Below are 18,817 nucleotides of genomic sequence, written 5' to 3' on the forward strand. Positions count from 1 at the left end.
TTTGATTGTTTATTTGAGATTTTTCTTGTTTCTTGAGGTAGGATTGTATTGCTATAAACTTCCCTCTTAGAACTGCTTTTGCTGCATCCCATAGGCTTTGGATTGTTGTGTTTTCATTGTCATTTATCTCTAGGTATTTGTTTATTTCCTCTTTGATTTCTTCAGTGATCTCTTGGTTATTTAGTAACGTATTGTTTAGCCCCCATGTGTTTGTGTTTTTTCCGTTTTTTTCCCTGTAATTGATTTCTAATCTCATAGTGTTGTGGTCAGAAAAGATACCTGATATGATTTCAATTTTCTTAAATTTACTGAGGCTTGATTTGTGACCTAAGATGTGCTCTATCCAGGAGAATGTTCTGTGAGCACTTGAGAAGAAAGTGTAATCTGCTATTTTTGGATGGAATGTACTACAAATCTCAATCAAATCTATCTGGTCTATTGTGTCATTTGATGCTTGTGTTTCCTTATTAATTTTCTATCTGGATGATCTGTCCATCAGTGTAAGTGAGGTGTTAAAGTTACCCGCCATTATTGTGTTACTGTCAATTTCCTCTTTTATAGCTGTTAACATTTGCCTTATGCATTGAGGTGCTCCTATGTTGGGTGCATATATATTTATAACTGTTATATCTTCTTCTTGGATTGATCCCTTGATCATTGTGTCGTGTCCTTCCTTGTCTCTTGTAACATTCTTTGTGTTAAAGTTTATTTTATCTGATATGAGTACTGCTACTCCGGCTTTCTTTTGATTTCCATTTGCATAGAATATCTTTTTCCATACCCTCACCTTCAGTCTGTATGTGTCCCTAGGTCTGAAGTGACTCTCTTGTAGACAGCATATATATGGGTCTTGTTTTTGTATCCATTCAGCAAGCCTGTGTCTTTTGGTTGGAGCATTTAGTCCATTCACATTTAAGGTAATTATTGATAGATATGTTCCTGTTATCATTTTTTAATTGTCTTGAGTTTGTTCTTGTAGGTCCTTTTCTTCTCTTCTGTTTCCCACTTAGAGAAGTTCCTTTAGCATTTGTTGTAGAGCTGGTTTGGTGGTGCTGAATTCTCTTAGCTTTTGCACGTCTGTAAAGCTTTTGATTTCTCCAAACAAGATCCTTGCCTGGTAGAGTAATCTTGGTTGTAGGTTCTTCCCTTTCATCACTTTAAATATACCGTGCCACTCCCTTCTGGCTTGTAGAGTTTCTGCTGAGAAATCAGCTGTTAACCTTACGGAAATTCACTTGTATGTTATTTGTCATTTTCTCCTTGCTGCTTTTAATAATTTTTCTTTGTCTTTAATTTTTGTCAGTTTTGTTACTGTGTGTCTGGCATGTTTCTCCTTGGTGGGTTTATCCTTCCTGGGAGTCTCTGCGCTTCCTGGACTTGGGTGGCTATTTCCTTTCCCATGTTAGGGAAGTTTTTGACTATAATTTCTTCAAATATTTTCTCGGGTACTTTCTCTCTCTCTTCTCCTTCTGGGACCCCTATAATGAGAATGTTGGTGAACTTAAATGTTGTCCCAGAGGTCTCTTAGGCTGTCTTCATTTCTTTTCATTCTTTTTTCTTTATTCTGTTCTGTGGCAGTGAATTCCACCATTTTGTCTTCCAGGTCACTTATCCATTCTTTTGCCACAGTTATTCTGCTATTGATTCCTTCTAGTGTATTTTTCATTTCAGTTACTGTATTGTTCATCTCTGTTTGTTTGTTCTTTAATTCCTCTAGGTGTTTGTTCTTTAATTCTTCTAGGTCTTTGTTAAATATTTCTTGCATCTTCTCGATCTTTGGCTCTATTCTTTTTCCAAGGTCCTGGATCATCTTCACTATCATTATTCTGAATTCTTTTTCTGGAAGGTTGCCTATCTCCACTTCAGTTAATTGTCTTTCTGGGGTTTTAACTTGTTTCTTCATCTGGTACATAGTCCTCTGCCTTTTCATTTTGTCTGTCTTTCTGTGAATGTGGTTTTTATTCCACAGGCTGCAGGATTGTAGTTCTTGTTTATGCTGTCTGCCCTCTCCATATAGGCTTTTTTAAAATTGGCTTTGCTGGAACTTTTTATAAGGAATCTCAGACTGAACTTTTAAGAGGGCCAGGAAAGCCATACCAAGAGTTTGTCACAGATTTAGGTGAATTCCTCCCCTTTCCAAGTCCCCCAAATTACTTGAGATTCCTGCACCTGTTAGGAGGTGGCCCTCCTAATTTATCTGATAAAGCTGTTGTGAATTTAAGAGTTTCCAATCTCTGGGGAAATCAGGTAGAGAGAAAAGATAAATGTTTCAACTCCTTTTACAAAGGTATAATTTACCAAATTGCTGTAAGTCACAATTACCTTGAGGGGAAGGGTTTCCTTACATCTGGAAAACACAGATTAAAAGCCAGTAATATTTCAGGCAGAAACCATAGAAGTTATAACCATATTCACCAGTTCACTCAGTCCTATGTAACTAATCCTTTTTGTTAACAGTTTTATGAAGCCATCAGGTTTCCCATTAGAATTCTTTAATTCTGGGTAATTTCTTACCCAGTTCACCAGTATGATCTGAAAGGTATCAGAAACCTGAACTTGTCAGAAAGTCCTTTCTATAAATCTTCTTGAATAGGAAGAATTTTTGCAAAGGCATCAGAGTAAAACCATAACTGTCTATGAATGACAAAAGACTTAAGGAGGCACGGTTAAAAATCTGATTACAATGCAATTGACAGACCAACATGGTTACTGCTGTGACAGACAACATTTTAAAATAATAACTAGAATTATGACTGATAACATTTTACCAGGATGTACCAGATTTTTTGGAATTCCATATAATTTCTAGACTATCTATATTAATAACATTTACCATACAATATAACCTAAGATTTATTACTCATTTGACAACACTTCCAATGTAATTTAATGTACCAAATGAACTCAATTAATTTAACATCTCTCTTTGGGATGTTTTGGGGGCCTTTTGAAGCATCCCAATGTTAGCCAGAGGTCAAAGGACTTGATTAGAATTTGATTTGGGGCTTCCCTTGTGGTGCAGTGGTTGAGAATCCACCTGTCAATGCAGGGGACATGGGTTCGATCCCTGGCCCAGGAAGATCCCACATGCCACGAAGCAACTAAGCCCGTGTGCCACAACTAGTGAGCCTGTGCTCTAGAGCCCATGAACCACAACTACTGAGCCCACGTGCTGCAACTACTGAAGCCCGTGCGCCTAGAGCCTGTGCTCCACAGTGAGAGAAGCCACAGCAACGAGAAGCCCGCGCACTGCAACGAAGAGTAGCCCCCGCTCACCGCAACTAGAGAAAGCCTGCGCGCAGCAACCAAGACTGAACACAGCCAAAAATAAATAAATAAAATAAATAAATTTTAAAAAATTAAAAATTTAACATTAAAAAAAAGAATTTGATTTTGGAAGTTTGTCAAAATCAAAAAGGTTTAAAACACTTGGTCAAATAGGATCATAGGTCACTATGAAACAATACTTATTCCCTTAACCAAGGTGACAATAAAAGATTTCAAAGGCAAATATGGCGAGTTATAACAGATTACAATTTAAGGTAAAAGAAACTTTACAATCTGTTATCAAATGCAGATTCACAGCCTAAGAAAACTTTGTCCTCTTAACAGACAGAAAAACCAAATTCAGGTTTTGCACCAACTTACTATAAAAATTCATTTACTCAATTAAATTTATTCTAAACTTAGCCAATCCTGATCATGCACAAAACTCTTTTCTAAGGGTTCCCTTTCCATAAACCTTCCATCCCTTTCTGTATGCATGTTAATGTGTTCCTTATTTTTTTCCATCCACAGACAACCAGCTCTAGGACAAAACTCTTTCTCTTCCCTTAACAAAATGCAATTCCATTCCTCATACCTTCTTTTATTAAAAGCACACATCCTACTTTGCTACTGTATACCAAAATGTTTCCTTTATTATTTCTAGTAGCTTTAATTATGTATTTAAATTAGAATCGTCAACTCCTAAAAACCTTACTTTCTAGTGAAAACTAAGAAGTAAGCAATTACGAACTATGTCTTACATTAGCATTTTGTAGACTGGCAAACATAAATACCAATAATAATTTCTATAAACATGTGCTTTCTAATAGAAAATATCTCAGTGTGGCACCAAACATATTTATTAATATAATAATCCTAAATATCATTAGTTTCTCTGTAAAAGGAAGCAAACGTTCAGTAATTAATGTTTTAATATCTTATTTTATTTGAGAATGATCTAGCTATTCAATAAATTTCCACTTAACTTAATTTAGCAGAACTCTAAAATTTCAAGTTACCAAATATCTGGAGGGATTTTTTTTTTGGCCATGACTCATGGCGTGCAGGATCCTAGTTCCCCAACCAGGGGTTGAACCCACGCCCCCTGCAGTGGAAGCATGAAGTCTTAACCACTGGACAACCAGGGAAGTCTGTGGAGGGAATATTTTTAAGTAGACATTCCTAAAATATAACTATTCCTAAAGAGTTCTTATCTCATTTACATTTAATTTACTTATAAAAAATTTCATTGTATCAAGTTATTTTTCTTGCTGACAAATTTGCAAGACATATAATAAGATCCCATTTGACTTCTATTAAACCTAGGTAAAATAAAGGTAGCATACTTAATGTTGATTATTTTAAAGACATGCCTATTAAATCAACAAGCTTTAACTTTAATATCTGGTATTAATTTAACACTGAATATTTCCCTGTTCACGTGAACCTGAAATTCATTCTGGTCAGTTTCCTTTCATATTTCTGAGAATTTATATCAGCGCTTAATTTTCTTTAAGCCAATTAAGTAGAACTCAATTACAAATTAATTTTGATAATACCATCCAAAGGTAAAGACATATACATAATGCACACATATAGACAGATAGAACCAGAGATGTCATGGCTACATTTTCTAAACTTAGTCAAGGATCAAGTGGTACAATATAAAACTCACTAGTTTATAACAGTTGGAATAAGTTAAATTTTAAAAGGCCTTTTCCCCCTTTTTCCCTCTGTCTCAGGAATTAGAGATGATCTAGATAAGATAAGTGGTCCTGAGAACCCTGGTCTCAAGGTGCAGGGAAAGAAAAGCAAGTTCTTCTAGAAGGATTTGTTCCCTCAGGGTCAGAATTCTGGAGAAAAAAAATTATTTTCAAGCCCGTTTTCTCTAACAACTGCAAACGCAATAAAATAGCCCATTTTGTCCATTTTCAGGGCAAAATTTTCCTTTAATTTCCAATTAAGTGAGTACTTGTAAGTATAAGTTTTGTACATACATAAACCTGGCTGGGGTGTTAGTCAGAGGCTAGCTTTCTGACACCCCTCGCTTCCCTGTTTGAGGTCTCTATTTCCCATTTTAAAGCTGAATTTAAAGATGAAATTGTGTGGTGGCCCAGCATGCTGCTTGTGAGCCTAACTCCTCTAAGCACCACTCTAGAGTCATTTCAGCCCTCTTTTGGGGCTCAGTTCTTCCTTCGGTGGTCTAAGACCACAGTGGGTGCTCAGATCACTGAATGGCCAGTTCTTATGCGTGACCTCTGGTTGAGCAAGTCTTTCAATTAATGAGCGGGTTTCCCTATGGGACCACTACACAGAATGAGGACTCTGCCTTCACCGTTCCCATAAATTTCTCAGTTGCCTAAGAAAGTTGTAATTGGTAATTGACCAGGAGGAGTCTTGTCCTTCTTCTTCAGAGCAAAGGTTTCACGTAACACCTTCACTTTTATTCCAACAAATCTTGTTAAGGCAGCCAAACTGAGGAAAGGCATCAGAGCAGCCTCTTACCTAACCACTCAGCCCAGACCACTCAGTGTCTTTCAACTCAGCAAACCCCAGTGTCTTTCAAGCAGCCCCCGCCACCAGAATCTTTCAACTGTGTGGGTATTTCCCCACTGTCTCAACCAGCACCCCCGTCAGGCATCTTTCAATTGGACGGACATTTGCTGGGTGTCTTTCAAACCACCCCCCACCCCCGTATCCTTCAACTGAGGGGCCAGGTACTTATTATATACCACCAAATAAAACTCAGGATCAACAACCAATACAGGAGATCTGAGAACCAGGAGAGACTCACCCAAATTCCTCTGGATTCTCTGCGGAGGTGGATGGGCCCAAGGGCTTCTGCTGGTGCCAAGGCTCTGGTTCTTCGCAGAGTTCAGGCAAAGCAGAGAAGTCTGCTCTGGGTCCCTTTGTTGGTGTCAAAACCATCAACGGAAAAAAAATGGACAACGTGAGAGTTGTGAGTTAAGTTTTATTCAGGGCAAAATGAGGACTGTAGCCTGGGATACAGCCTCTCAGATAGCTCTGAGGAACTGCTCCGGAGAGGTAGGGGGGAAAGTCAGTATTGTATATGACTTTAGTGATGGGGGTATGTGCAGTCAAGCACGCATTTTGGCAGAGGCTAGCTGCTAGTCACAAGGAGCAGACGCCTCCATTAATGATTTTAGCGCTTTTCTAGATAGGAGAAGATGCAAGAATGTGGGCTCATAAAATCTTCTCTTGAAAATATCTGTCTGAAGACCTGTTCTGCCAGTTTTTCCCAGAGCACAGAGGGCCTCATTCCTGATCTCTGCCCTGAACTCCTTTCAGGGTGTGTTGAAAGTCAGCAAATGCAGTGGCTACTGACCTCATCCTTGTAGAGGCTGATGGCAAGAGACAATTTTTATTTGACACCTTATAGTAAGTTCTTATACTTTTTACACCAAGTCTCTGACTCACTAATTAGCACCGATAGTGAACTTCAAAGGAAAGCAGAATTCTAACCTGCTTGGCAAGAATTGCAAGTATGTTCAATGACAAAATTAAGAGATCATCCTCCTCTTAATATACACAAAAGCAAATAAAATTTAACAATCTTAAAGTTATATCAAATTATTTGGTTTAGGGCAATTGATGAAGGGTCATTTTAAGAATTAAAAAAGACTAGGGTTTGCGTAGGTTGGTTAAAATTCTGTGTGGACTTAACAGAAAAGTGCGAGTGGGAAGGGGCTGGAAAGTTTCTAAAGCTCAGAGCTATTTTAGTGGGGAAAGAAGACATTAACTCTAAAAATTATGAAAAATGAAGGTGGTGCTTCCTTTAGATTCTGGTTACATGAAAAAGAGAGCTACTCAAATAGTCTCAATGAGAGGAAACTCATAATGATGTTCTGTAAGCTATCTAGTCTGTGGTATTTCAGTTACAGCAGCCGGATCAGACTAAGACACCTGTCGTTGGGATAAATCAGCTGATCTCCACAGGTCTGTTTCTCCCTGTCATTACCAACTTGCTTACTGTCACTCTTATCTTGTCCATCTTACATGCTTCTCCATAGATAGGTTTCCCTGCTCACAAATCCTGTTTACTCATACTGTTTCCCTTATAAGTTTGGCTGCCCACAGCCACACATGGCCTCGATTGCTTCCCTTAGCATCTTTTCATCTTCATGTCCTACAGATAACAGCCTTATTCTTTCCTAATTCCAGATCAGAAAAACATGCTGATGGGCCCAGCTCATGGTTTCGTATCTCTGGCTCATTGGTCTCCCTGTTGGTTGTCCCAGAGTCAGGTCCAAGCAGCTCTGGAGGAAGTGGGGAGGGGGCTTAGACAAGATCACGTGGGGCATAGGGACCTGGTAATAGGCATTTAGTGGCCTGACCCATCAAGAATACTAAGGGAAGCTCAAGAACAAAAATGAGAGAAGGGCTGGGCTCATTTTTTAAATCTGGATATCATTATAGACCAAAATCTATCCACGGATAAGATGTGGCTACGGGGGTTTTTCTCCCTTTTAAATTAAATTTAAAATAAATTAGCAGAAGTATATATATATATATTTTCTTGTCTTTAAGACATACTATTCCCGTTTCTAAGGAGCAAAAGTAAATAAGAACAAAGAAGTCGTAATGGCGTCAAAAGAAAGCTCTGAGCCCTTAGCGTTTGGAAAATGGCAAGTTCTGAGCAACCATTCAAAGAAAGACTTGTACATGTGCTGCCCAAGAGAAACAGAGCGAGAGCCACAGATGTGAGCCACATGTGCAATTTCAAGTTACCTAGTAGCTACATTTTAAAAAGTAATAAGGAACAAGTGGAAGATATTTTAGTAATTTATTTTATTTAACCTAATTTATCCAAAATATTATTACTTCAACACGTGATCGATATTTTTAAAATTAATGATATTTTAAAAAATTAATTCTTCCTTTTCACACGAAGACCTCGAAATCCAGTGTGTTTTACACCTACAGCACCTCTTGCTGTGGACCAGCCACGTTTCACATGCTTAATAGCCACTGGTGGCCACTTGGAGAGCATAATACTTGTTCAACCTAAGACAGAAAGCAGGTAGCACGAAAAGGGTCAGGTCAAAGAATGGGGCAGGGGTGAGTGCTTACTTGGTCTTAAGGGCTCCCCTCGGTAGTGATTAAACCCGGGATAGCACCACCCTCTGCTGACGTCAACCTGGGGACAAGCAGCCTGGAAAAGGCAGCGAGGGCAGGTGCAGGTGAGTGAGAGGAAGGTAAGAAGAGCACAGAAGATGGAGAAGGAAGAAATAAAGTGAAAGGGAAGGAAGGAAAGATGGGAAAGTAAACCGCGATGGAAGAGGCTCGTGTAGCAACCACAGTGCACGAGGGAGCTTGAACAGCATCGGGAAGGGCACCGTGATGCGTGGGAGGGAGCTTCTGAGCAGGAACTTCCGAGCGAGCCCAACCGGGATTACTGACGCAAACAAAGAAAAAAGGGCCCGCGAAACTCTGGGAGGCCGGCGTGCTGCTCTGAACCACAACGGGGCTGAAGTCACCAGGCCCAGAAATGCAGTTCACAAAAATCAAATGCCTGGAAAAATCAACAGAGAGGCATCAAGGGCAAATGCCATTTACGTAGTTGACAAAAGCAGAATATGTTTTGCTTTATATGAACAAATCAATTCCGTTGATTAATGTACTTGAGCTCCTGGTAATGAGCTCCATGGGAAGGCTTCGCATAAGGAGAAAATAATTGCTGGGCAGGATTTTCATGAGTGAAGAAATAAAGACCTCTTCTAATGGAAACTGAGCTGGCAGTTCAAGTAATCAACACTTTTTTCTTTCATTTTTACTTGGTCATCATTATGATTTTTCAGTGGACTACAGGTTCAAGCTCATCAGAATAGCTTTTCCTGTTGGAAACACTGCAGCAAAAGACGTCTTGTGGCAAAACTACATCCGAAGCAACCCACGCTGATGCAAAGGTGCTGAGATCTCAGGGAAAGTTCGGGAAGGTGGTTTTCCTTTTCATTTACAATGACTCACCAAACAAATAAGTCTGCTCTTAACCATTTTTACAACGAGGTTCAGACCGTGCGAGGTTCAGACCGTGACCATTAGCAGTAGGTACCGGAGCAAGTAAGTGCTCTTCAGCGTGAGTGATGTAAACGAAATGAAATGAATGGAACTGACCACATGGAGATGGCAGAAGGAAAGCACCTTCGTTATATAAAAAAGAAACCTGAGCCCCTCCTGCTGCTGCTACAGCAGCTTCGTCCAATAAAAACAGGTATTAAAGCTCAAACAAAACAAAACAGAGACTTAATGCTGTAACGGAGTACCTTGTAAAAATTAAAGTGAAAAGGTAAAACATAATGTTAAAGAGTGTTTAATGGCATGAAAAGATGTTTCTGATGTTTTGTTAAGCAAAAAAAGCGGGTTATAAAAACATATGTTCACTATGATCTCATTTTTGTTCATTTTATATAGGTAAATGTGCACAGAAAATGCTGGACGGGTGTATACTAAAATGTCCGCCCGCAGCTGTGGGATTATAGCTGGTTTACATTTTCCTTTCCATCTATATTTTGCAAATATTGTACAAATTTTCTACAATAAATATTATTTTAACAAGAAAACTCTTCCATAAAGCATAAAGGTGCCTTGTTTTTGAGGCCGCTGCCTAACATTATTCCGGGTCCCCTGGCTCTACCCCACCAGTTCAAACTGGCAGCTCCACTTGTCACTCAAATGGGCCCTCATTTGCTCCCTTAGAGAGAAAGGTGGAACCAAGAGGAAGTAGTGATCAGTTTTCAGGACAGATTTTAGGGTGTGGGCTTTTGTTTCGTTCACATTTTAAAGAATGTGTCTAGTAACACCCAAGCTTCTCATCCCACAGGCCCTGTTCCAGCTGCTAACAAGAGCCCAAGGGTGTGGAGAGGTCACCAGCTCCCAGAGAGACTGCTAAAACCCCGGGGTCAAAAGCTGATGGGGGAGAAATACAGGTCCCTGAAACTCCCGGTGGTCAGGGAATGAAGGAGGGTGGGTCTCCTCAAAGTTCACCACCAACCTAAGCATACAGAATTTCAACTTCTCTTTCTGCTCCATTGTCCTCAGACCCTACAACACATAAATGGCTTTCATAAAAATTCCAGCAGTATATGCAATAGATTTTGCTATTTGGAAAATTCTCATGTCTGGCCTGTGTAGACCTTTCATTTTGTCTTTTTTTTCTTTTTTTTTTTACTTTTCAACATTTTAGCTGAAAATGGAAAAGTCAATTATATTTCTGATGCTGCTTGAATTCCCAGGGAAACTCACTAGAGGCATCAGAGATTTGGTCTACGGTGGCTTCTGTTTCTGGTGAGTGAACTGTTGTTTTGTAATGCCCATTTGCATCTCTCTACATTCCCATTATTTTATAAAACAGTGAAGCAAAAGTGACTTTAAAATTTTAATACTGCTGATAAAAATTAGTGCACACTTTTAAAACTTAAAAATGTGTCTTTATACATAAAAAGACGTTAGAGATATACTGAATGTAAAATGTAAAAGCAGACAAAACAGAACATCCTTAATAATTCCCTTTAAAAATTGTTTATGTCTATATGCATTAAAAGAATCTGAAAGGGTGTTTATCAAGGTATTGACAATGGTTGTTGCTGAATGGTAGACTTTTTTCTTGCCTCTCTCTCTCACACACACATTTTTGATGTATGTTCTAATTTTCCATACACATATGTCATGTAGCATTTTTACTTAATGAAATAAACACAGTTCAAATTGTATCAGATTATCACCTATATTATGTCTACACATAGTAGGTACTTAAACATTTTTTTCTAATTCTGTCAGAAAATAATCATAGGTAGCATTAACTGAGTATTTATCATGTGCCAGGCACTGTACTAAAGGTTTTTTATATATTATCTCATTTAAACCCTACAACAACACTATGAGGTTGGTACTATTATTCTACCCTTTCAAATGATGATTAAGACAGAGAGAGTTTAAGAAATAGGAGAGGGACTTCCCTGGTGGCACAGTGGTTGAGAATCTGCCTGCCAATGCAGGGGACACAGTTTCAATCCCTGGTCCGGGAAGATCCCACATGCTGCAGAGCAACTAAGCCCACATACCTCAACTACTGAGCCTGTGTGCGGCAACTACTGAAGCCCGCGCACCTAGAGCCCGTGGTCCACAACAAGAGAAGCCACTACAACGAGAAGCCACGCACCACAACGAAGAGTAGCCCTCCGCTCACCGCAACTAGAGAAAGCCTGCACACAGCAACGAAGACACAATGCAGCCAAAAAAAAAAAAAGAAATAAGAGAAAGTCCCAGAACACTAGACAGTCTGGCTGCAGCCCTTGCTTTTAATCACCCCACTAGGGAGTGGCTTTGATTATAAAAATCAAGTATTTTTTATTATAAAAATCAAAAAAAGATTTTCAATACATTTGGGTTAATAACCACCATATCTGTAACTGTTTGCTATTCGTTCGTTGCCTTTGTTCTGAGTTCCTTTTTTGTCTTTCACTCTTTTCTCTTTTGAGCATTTCATATGATTCCATTGTTTTCTCCTCTCCTAGCATATCAGTTATACTTTCTACAACCTTTTTTTAGTGGTTGCCCTTGAGTTTGCACCATACATTTACAACTAACCCAGATCCTCTTTCAAATAACATTATACCACTTCTCGGGTAGTGCAAACAACTTACAACAGAGAATTCCCAGTACTTCCCCTCTACCCCTTATAACATTGCTGTCAGTCATTTTACTTATCCATAAATTAAACTCACTGAATACATTGTTGCTGTTATTATTTTGAACAAACTGTTATGTGTTAGATCAACGGAGAACAAGAAAAATAAATGTTTTATTTTAGTTTCCTTTATTCCTTCTCTAACACTTTTCCTTTTTTATTTAGACCTGAGTTCCTGACATATATATCGGTTTCCTTCTTTCTACAGAACTTCTTTTAATATTTTTTGCAAGGCAGGTCCACTGGCAACAAACTTCCTCAATCTCTGACTGTCTGAAAAAGTCCTTCTCCTTCGCTTTTGAAGGATACTTTCACTGGATACAGAATCCTAGGTTGCTGGGGTTTTCTTCTGACAGTTTAAATGTTTCACTCCACTCTCTTTTCTGTTTGCATGGTTTCTGAAGAGATTTCCAATGGGACTCTTATTTTTGTTCCTCTATAGGTAAGGTATTTTTCTCCTCTGGCTTCTTTCAGGATATCTCTTTGTCTTCAACTTTCTGCAGTTTGAATATAATATGCCTAGATATGGGGTTTTTTGCCATTTACCCTGCTTGGTGTTCTCTGAGCTTCCTGGATCTGTGGTTTGCCATCTGACACTATTTGGGGAAATTCTCAGTCATTATTGCTTCAAATATTGCTTCTGTTTCATTCTTTTTCTTTTCTTGCTGGTCCTCCCATTACACATATGTTATGTGTTTTGTAGTGGTCCCAGAGTTCTTGGATATTTTGTTTTGTCTATTTCATTTTTTTTTCTCTTTGAACTTCTGTTTTAGAAGATTCTATCAACATTTCTTCAAACTCACTGATTCTTTCTTCAGCCATAGGTGTCAGAGGTTGAAACTTTCCCTGATGTCCTTGTTTTGTCTCCCCTGTTGTCTTTGGGTTTCCCTAGAGACTTCTTAAATAAGGTCTGAGAGGTACACTTCTTTCAGTAGCATTCCCCCGTTATTATAGAAGTCCTATTGATGTGATGGTAAGGTATGGGGGAGGGGAAGCATGCTCTAGTCCTATGATTAGGTCTCAGTCTTTTTTTTTTTTTTTGTGGTAGGCGGGCCTCTCACTGTTGTGGCCTCTCCCGTTGCGGAGCACAGGTTCCGGACGCGCAGGCTCAGCGGCCATGGCTCACGGGCCCAGCCGCTCCGCGGCATGTGGGATCTTCCTGGACCAGGGCACGAACCCGTGTCCCCTGCATCGGCAGGCGAACTCTCAACCACTGCGCCACCAGGGAAGCCCTAGGTCTCAGTCTTTTAGTGAGCTTCTGCCCTTTGGCTGTGACCATCCCAAGTATTTCTCATATTCCCCTACCTCCCCTTATATTACTTAGATGTAATATAAGTCATCTAGAGTAAGCTGAAGTTGAGTTTTTCCCTTCCTCGGGGAAATCAGGCTCTGGTAAAGCAGAGCCAGGTCTTCAGGTCTTATTAAGAAGAACAGAATGCTCTGGCTTATTCCAAAATGGCCCCTTTTCCCCTCCCCTACCAGAAGCAGAAGGAGATTTTTCTCTGATCTTCACTGTGAGAACCTGGTAGGGTTCCTGGAGGTAAAACTCACAGAAGTTTGGGGCCCTCCTAAGACAAGGTCCTCCTGAAGTTTTTAACCCTCGGCCAAGTCCCCACTGAGCCCCCAGCGATTCATCAATTACAGTTTCTGTTCACAAGCATCTGCTCTGGTAAGTTGTAATTATCTGTATCTGCCTATTTGTCTCTCCAACTTCAGGAACAGTGGTTTGCCCTGTGACGTCAATTCTCTGATGAATCTAAGAAGAGCTGTCGATTTTAGTTTGTTCGGCTTTCTTCTTGTTGTGTGGACAGGAGTGATGACGTTCTAGCTCCTTACATGCCCAACTGGAAACTGGAAGTTGTGATGTAAGACTTTCCATGGCTTTCTCCTGTCCTTCTCCATGACCAGATAGCACATATGTGATCTGAAACTTTAAGAAAATCCCAGTGCCTCAGCATCATTGTCCCAAGTGTGGTATAAAAATAGTTGTCATTTCTAGCTAAGACGTGTCACAGTTTGGGAATTTGTATTCCTTATATGATTTACAAATCTATTTCTTCTCCAAGTTTAATGTATGTTATAATAGCAATGCATGTAAAATGTAATAGCTGCAAAATATTTATGAAATTAAAACGTGTTTGGTGGGGGCTTCCCTGGTGGCGCAGTGGTTGAGAGTCCGCCTGCCGATGCAGGGGACACGGGTTCGTGCCCCGGTCCGGGAAGATCCCACATGCCGTGGAGCGGCTGGGCCCGTGAGCCATGGCTGCTGAGCCTGCGCATCTGGAGCCTGTGCTCCGCAGCGGGAGAGACCACAACAGTGAGAGGCCTGCGTACCAAAAAAAATTTTTAAAAAAACGTGTTTGGTGGATACGTAATGAATTTTTAATTATTCATACAAGTGGAGAGATAACAGAGAAGCTCAAAATTACTGTTTTAGAGGAGATATTCTGGCATCTGTATTTTAGCAGGGTACGTGAGATTTTTCTGAAGATTTAGAACAGTCATAAAAATGTTGAAAATATACTGTAAAGACAACTGTAGTGGGTTGAATGGTGGCCCCCCAAAAAGATACATCCACATCCTAGTCCCTAATACCCGAAAATGTTACCTTATTTTAGAAAAAGCATCTTCGCCAGTGTAATTAAAGATCATGGGATGAGGAAATCCTCCTGGGTTATCTGGGTGGGCCCTAAATCAAATGACAAGTATCCTAATAAGAGAAGGAGACACAGGGAGGGAGAGATTGGCGTGATGCAGCCACAAGCCAAGGAATGCTGAGAGCCACCAGAAACTGGAGGAAGCAAAGAACGGATTCTCCCCCTGGAGCCTCCAGAACGAGTATGGCTCGCTTGACACCTTGATTTCTGATATCTGCCCTCCACAACTGTGACAGAACGAATAACTGCTATTTTAAAGCAATCACTTTTGGGGTAATTTGTTTAGGCAGCCCTAGGAAACTAATCCAACAGTTTAGAAGGGTTTTCTAAATGGTCCATTTTTCTCATTCTGCTCCTCTGCTCAGAGTTCTTCCCTACATCACAGCTTCTCATCTGTGTCTGATGCAAAAGAACAGCATAAATCAAGTTACCCTTTTGAAATTTTTCAAAATGCCAGACATCATCCCAGAATTGAGATGTTTTGGATTAAAAGGTCTTTCTGCTTCAGGGCTAAAATGAAGCAATGTCCTCTACTAAATTATAAACTCTTTGAGTGATGGGATAGTGTGGATAATTCATCTTACTGCCCCAGCACAAGGCTTGGCCCATTATAGGCACTCAATATTTGGTGATTAATTGATTGAAAAGATAACAAAAGATCCTGGATCTGGTACCCTCTCAGATTAGTTGATAAGAATTTGCAAAGCAGAATTATTCAAGGCTAATTTAAACCACAAGTGATCCATCTGTCGATTATTAGAAGTGGATTGTACCATGTAATTAATCTCTTAATGCAATTTGAGTGTCATAATCTGCTTATACTAAACATTTAAAGGATAATTAGGAAGACATTCATTAAGAACAAAAAATCTAGGAGTCCAAACTGTTACTGATATAGAAATGTATTCATAGGACATACAATAACTATTATGATGCTTATAGAATGAAATAAAATGCTGATTTTATTAGCAAGTAAATAAACTATAGAATAGATGTGTCCTTTCTACTAACCAGCTATATTTTAGTGTTTGAGGGATGTGATATCTGAATGCTTCCAAATTACTGTCTCAGAATTCAACTTTCCCCTCTTTCTGAGGACTGAGAATACGTACATTTCCGGAAAGGAACTGGGCACTGCTCTCTAATAAGTTTCTTCCTTTGTAATTATTCCCCACCCTACCCCACCCCGCCTTATAACTAATAATGCCGTTTAAGTACCTTCCGTTGGCAGAGGGAACTTAAAAACTACTTACAATAGAGGGATGCAGTTTTGAAGATATCCAGTAATTGTTCAGGAGTATGCTCGGGTGTTCTTACACAATTTACGGATTTCCCACCAGGGGCCCCACCCCAAGCATTCCTGAATCTGGCACAGCATTAGCTAACACTTCTAGAATGTTTATGATATGCCAGGCACTCATCTAACCATGTCACGTATATTGGTTAACTTACTCCTCTCCTGATAACTTACTACACTAGCAGTATTATTAGACCCATTTTACAGAGGAGCAAAATGAGGTATGTGGATGGTAAGCAACTTGCCCCAAACTACACGACTGATCAATGTAAGAACCTGAACTTAAACTCAAGCCTTCTGATGTTGGAGTTTGAATTCTTACCCACTGTTCAATGTTGAAATGAGCTGAAATTTCTTTATAATACCTGGATACCAGGTTAGGAAGTCAGGCCCAAGATCTTCCCCATCCATGAAAGCTTTCATCTTTGGGATGTCCCATCCTATGACCAGGACAACACCTGAGTTTGCTGATAGGAGCTTTTGTTGTTATTTTGGCATATGTAGGAGAGGCCTGTTCAGCAAGAAAAGTATGAACCCAGAGTCTGCTACTGGCTTTTGTAATCCCATTATGTAATTATTTGACCATACACCCAAAGCCTTGGACAATAGGTTATTATATTATTATTATTATATATTATATTATTATTATATTATTGTTTTTAGCGGAAGGCATTCTTGACTCAGAGTTGAGTGTTCAAAGGATGAGAAGTTTGCTGGGCAGTCAAGAAGGGACAGGGCATTCCAGACAGAGGGAAGAATGTGTGCGAATACCCTGAGACACCCATGCTCTCAGGAATCGGAGAGCCAGTCGCCCCAATGGGAGGGAAGAGTGAACGGGGAAAGAGGAGCCGGGCCAGAAATATGGGGGGATGGGGTGGACCAGCTCCTAGAGATCTGGAAGGGGCAACAGCCTAGGGATTCAAGGAAGTCAGAGATCTGAGTAAATGGAACCAGTAGATGGAAGTGAACAGAAAGCTGATTACTGATGACTGCAAACAATTCAGAAAGCCAGAGCCAGGAGCCCAAGATGAACTTAAAGCAGCAGGGACATACCCAGTAATGTAGTGAGAAAACTTCAGTGCCCATTCCCACTGTCATCTCCCTTAGCCCTCCCCCCAACCCCAATACCCAAGCACGAAATCCCAGTGTGAAGAAGGGATGAGCTTCCTGTGCAAACACTGCTTCAAGCCAAGTCCTACAGAGCTCTTTCCAACCAGATTGCTTGTCCAAAGCTCTTCTCTATAGAATCCTAGAGCAACCACTGAGAACCAGAAGGACAAAAGGAGAAAAGGCTGTGGATTCCATGACCTAAGTCTGAGTAATGATTGACAGTAATTATAGCCAATATTGACTGAGGGCTTAGGCACGGTATCTACACTTTCTCTGCATTATGCCCTTAAATCTTTAAACGATCCTGTAAGGAATTCCACGTGGGCTGTCACTTACACCACAGCACTGTTTATTTGTTGTCGAAGGGATTTCTTCAGCACGAAAATTAACCGCTGTTAAAATTTAGCAGCTTCGGGCTTCCCGGGTGGTGCAGTGGTTGAGAATCTGCCTGCCAATGCAGGGGACACGGGTTCGATCCCTGGTCTGGGAGGATCCCACATGCCGCGGAGCAACTGGGCCCGTGAGCCACAAGTACTGAGCCTGTGCGTCTGGAGCCTGCGCTCCCCAGCAAGAGAGGCCGCGATAGTGAGAGGCCCGCGCACCGCAACGAAGAGTGGCCCCCGCTTGCCACAACTAGAGAAAGCCCTCACACAGAAACAAAGACCCAACACAGCAAAAATTAATTAATTAATTTTTTAAAAAAATTAGCAGCTCTCTACATGCATGTTACTTTTAAATGTTCCAGATTCAAAGATGAAATGCCAAGGTATTATATTTCTCCCCACTGAAGAATGTAGCTTCTCAACAGTAAACTATATTTTAAAATATTTAAATTCTACAAAGTTACAAGAAATACTGTCAAATCTAGCAACCTTTTTTTAATAGAAAACAAGTTATTGAAGCAAATAAGCGTTCATACCAAAGGCAAGAAGTGTAACTATTTTACAACAAATTATCAAATTGTACAGACTTCAATTTTCTCATCATTAACTTGGAGCTAATTACTAATTTTTATGATTTCAGGTAGAATAATCTGTATAACTTTACAGAATAACTTTGTAATCATTGTTCTAATCAGAGAAATAAAGTGTAATAACTTAGATGCTTATTTCAGGGAAGAGCACCGTTTCCAAAGTCTCATAAGGCCATTCTAGGAGGGCAGCAGCAACCCTGGGAGAGAAGCCAGGAATGGAAACTATGTCCATTTTCTGAGGCCATGTCAAGCCTCTCCTGAGATCTACCCCTGCACAATTCAGTTATATGAGACAATAAATTCCTTTTTTTTTTCCATCAGCTACTTTGGTTTTCAATTTTCATTTTCAATCACTGGCTACCAAAAGGATCCTAACTGTTACAGAGCAACATGCTCAGACCCACAAGATCCACTTCAGGGAAATCAGATAGGAAGCTAATGGCATAGTTTAAGAAAAAGAATGGGGTCTTCCCTGGTGGCGCAGTGGTTGGGAGTCCGCCTGCCGATGCAGGCGACACGGGTTCGTGCCCCTGTCCGGGAAGATCCCACATGCCGCGGAGCGGCTGGGCCCGTGAGCCATGGCCGTTGAGCCTGCACGTCCGGAGCCTGTGCTCCGCAACGGGAGAGGCCACAACAGGGAGAGGCCCGCGTACCGCAAAAAAAAAAAAAAAAAAAAAAAAGAATGGGGTTTGTCGCAGGAGGCCCCACAATTGGGATGCACTCAACAAGTGGTCAACAGCCAGACTGGATCGATGGGACCTGGGGGGGACAAATGGGACGTACGAGAGGAGGGAGAAGATAATCTA

At 40.3% G+C, this 18,817-nt stretch overlaps 1 long non-coding RNA gene across 1 annotated transcript; it reads left to right on the forward strand.

Moving 5' to 3' along the window:
- Positions 1-9,365: 9,365 nt before the first annotated feature.
- On the forward strand, positions 9,366-14,141 carry LOC113628445 (uncharacterized). Its single transcript, XR_003436105.1, has 3 exons — positions 9,366-9,499; positions 10,109-10,572; positions 13,691-14,141. It is a non-coding gene; the product is annotated as an uncharacterized LOC113628445 (long non-coding RNA).
- The last annotated feature ends 4,676 nt before the right edge of the window (positions 14,142-18,817 follow it).

This window comes from Aethalodelphis obliquidens, unplaced genomic scaffold (assembly GCF_003676395.1).
Source record: "Aethalodelphis obliquidens isolate GAN/ISIS:26980383/991018 unplaced genomic scaffold, ASM367639v1 scaffold23, whole genome shotgun sequence".
NCBI classification, from domain to species: Eukaryota; Metazoa; Chordata; class Mammalia; order Artiodactyla; family Delphinidae; genus Aethalodelphis; species Aethalodelphis obliquidens.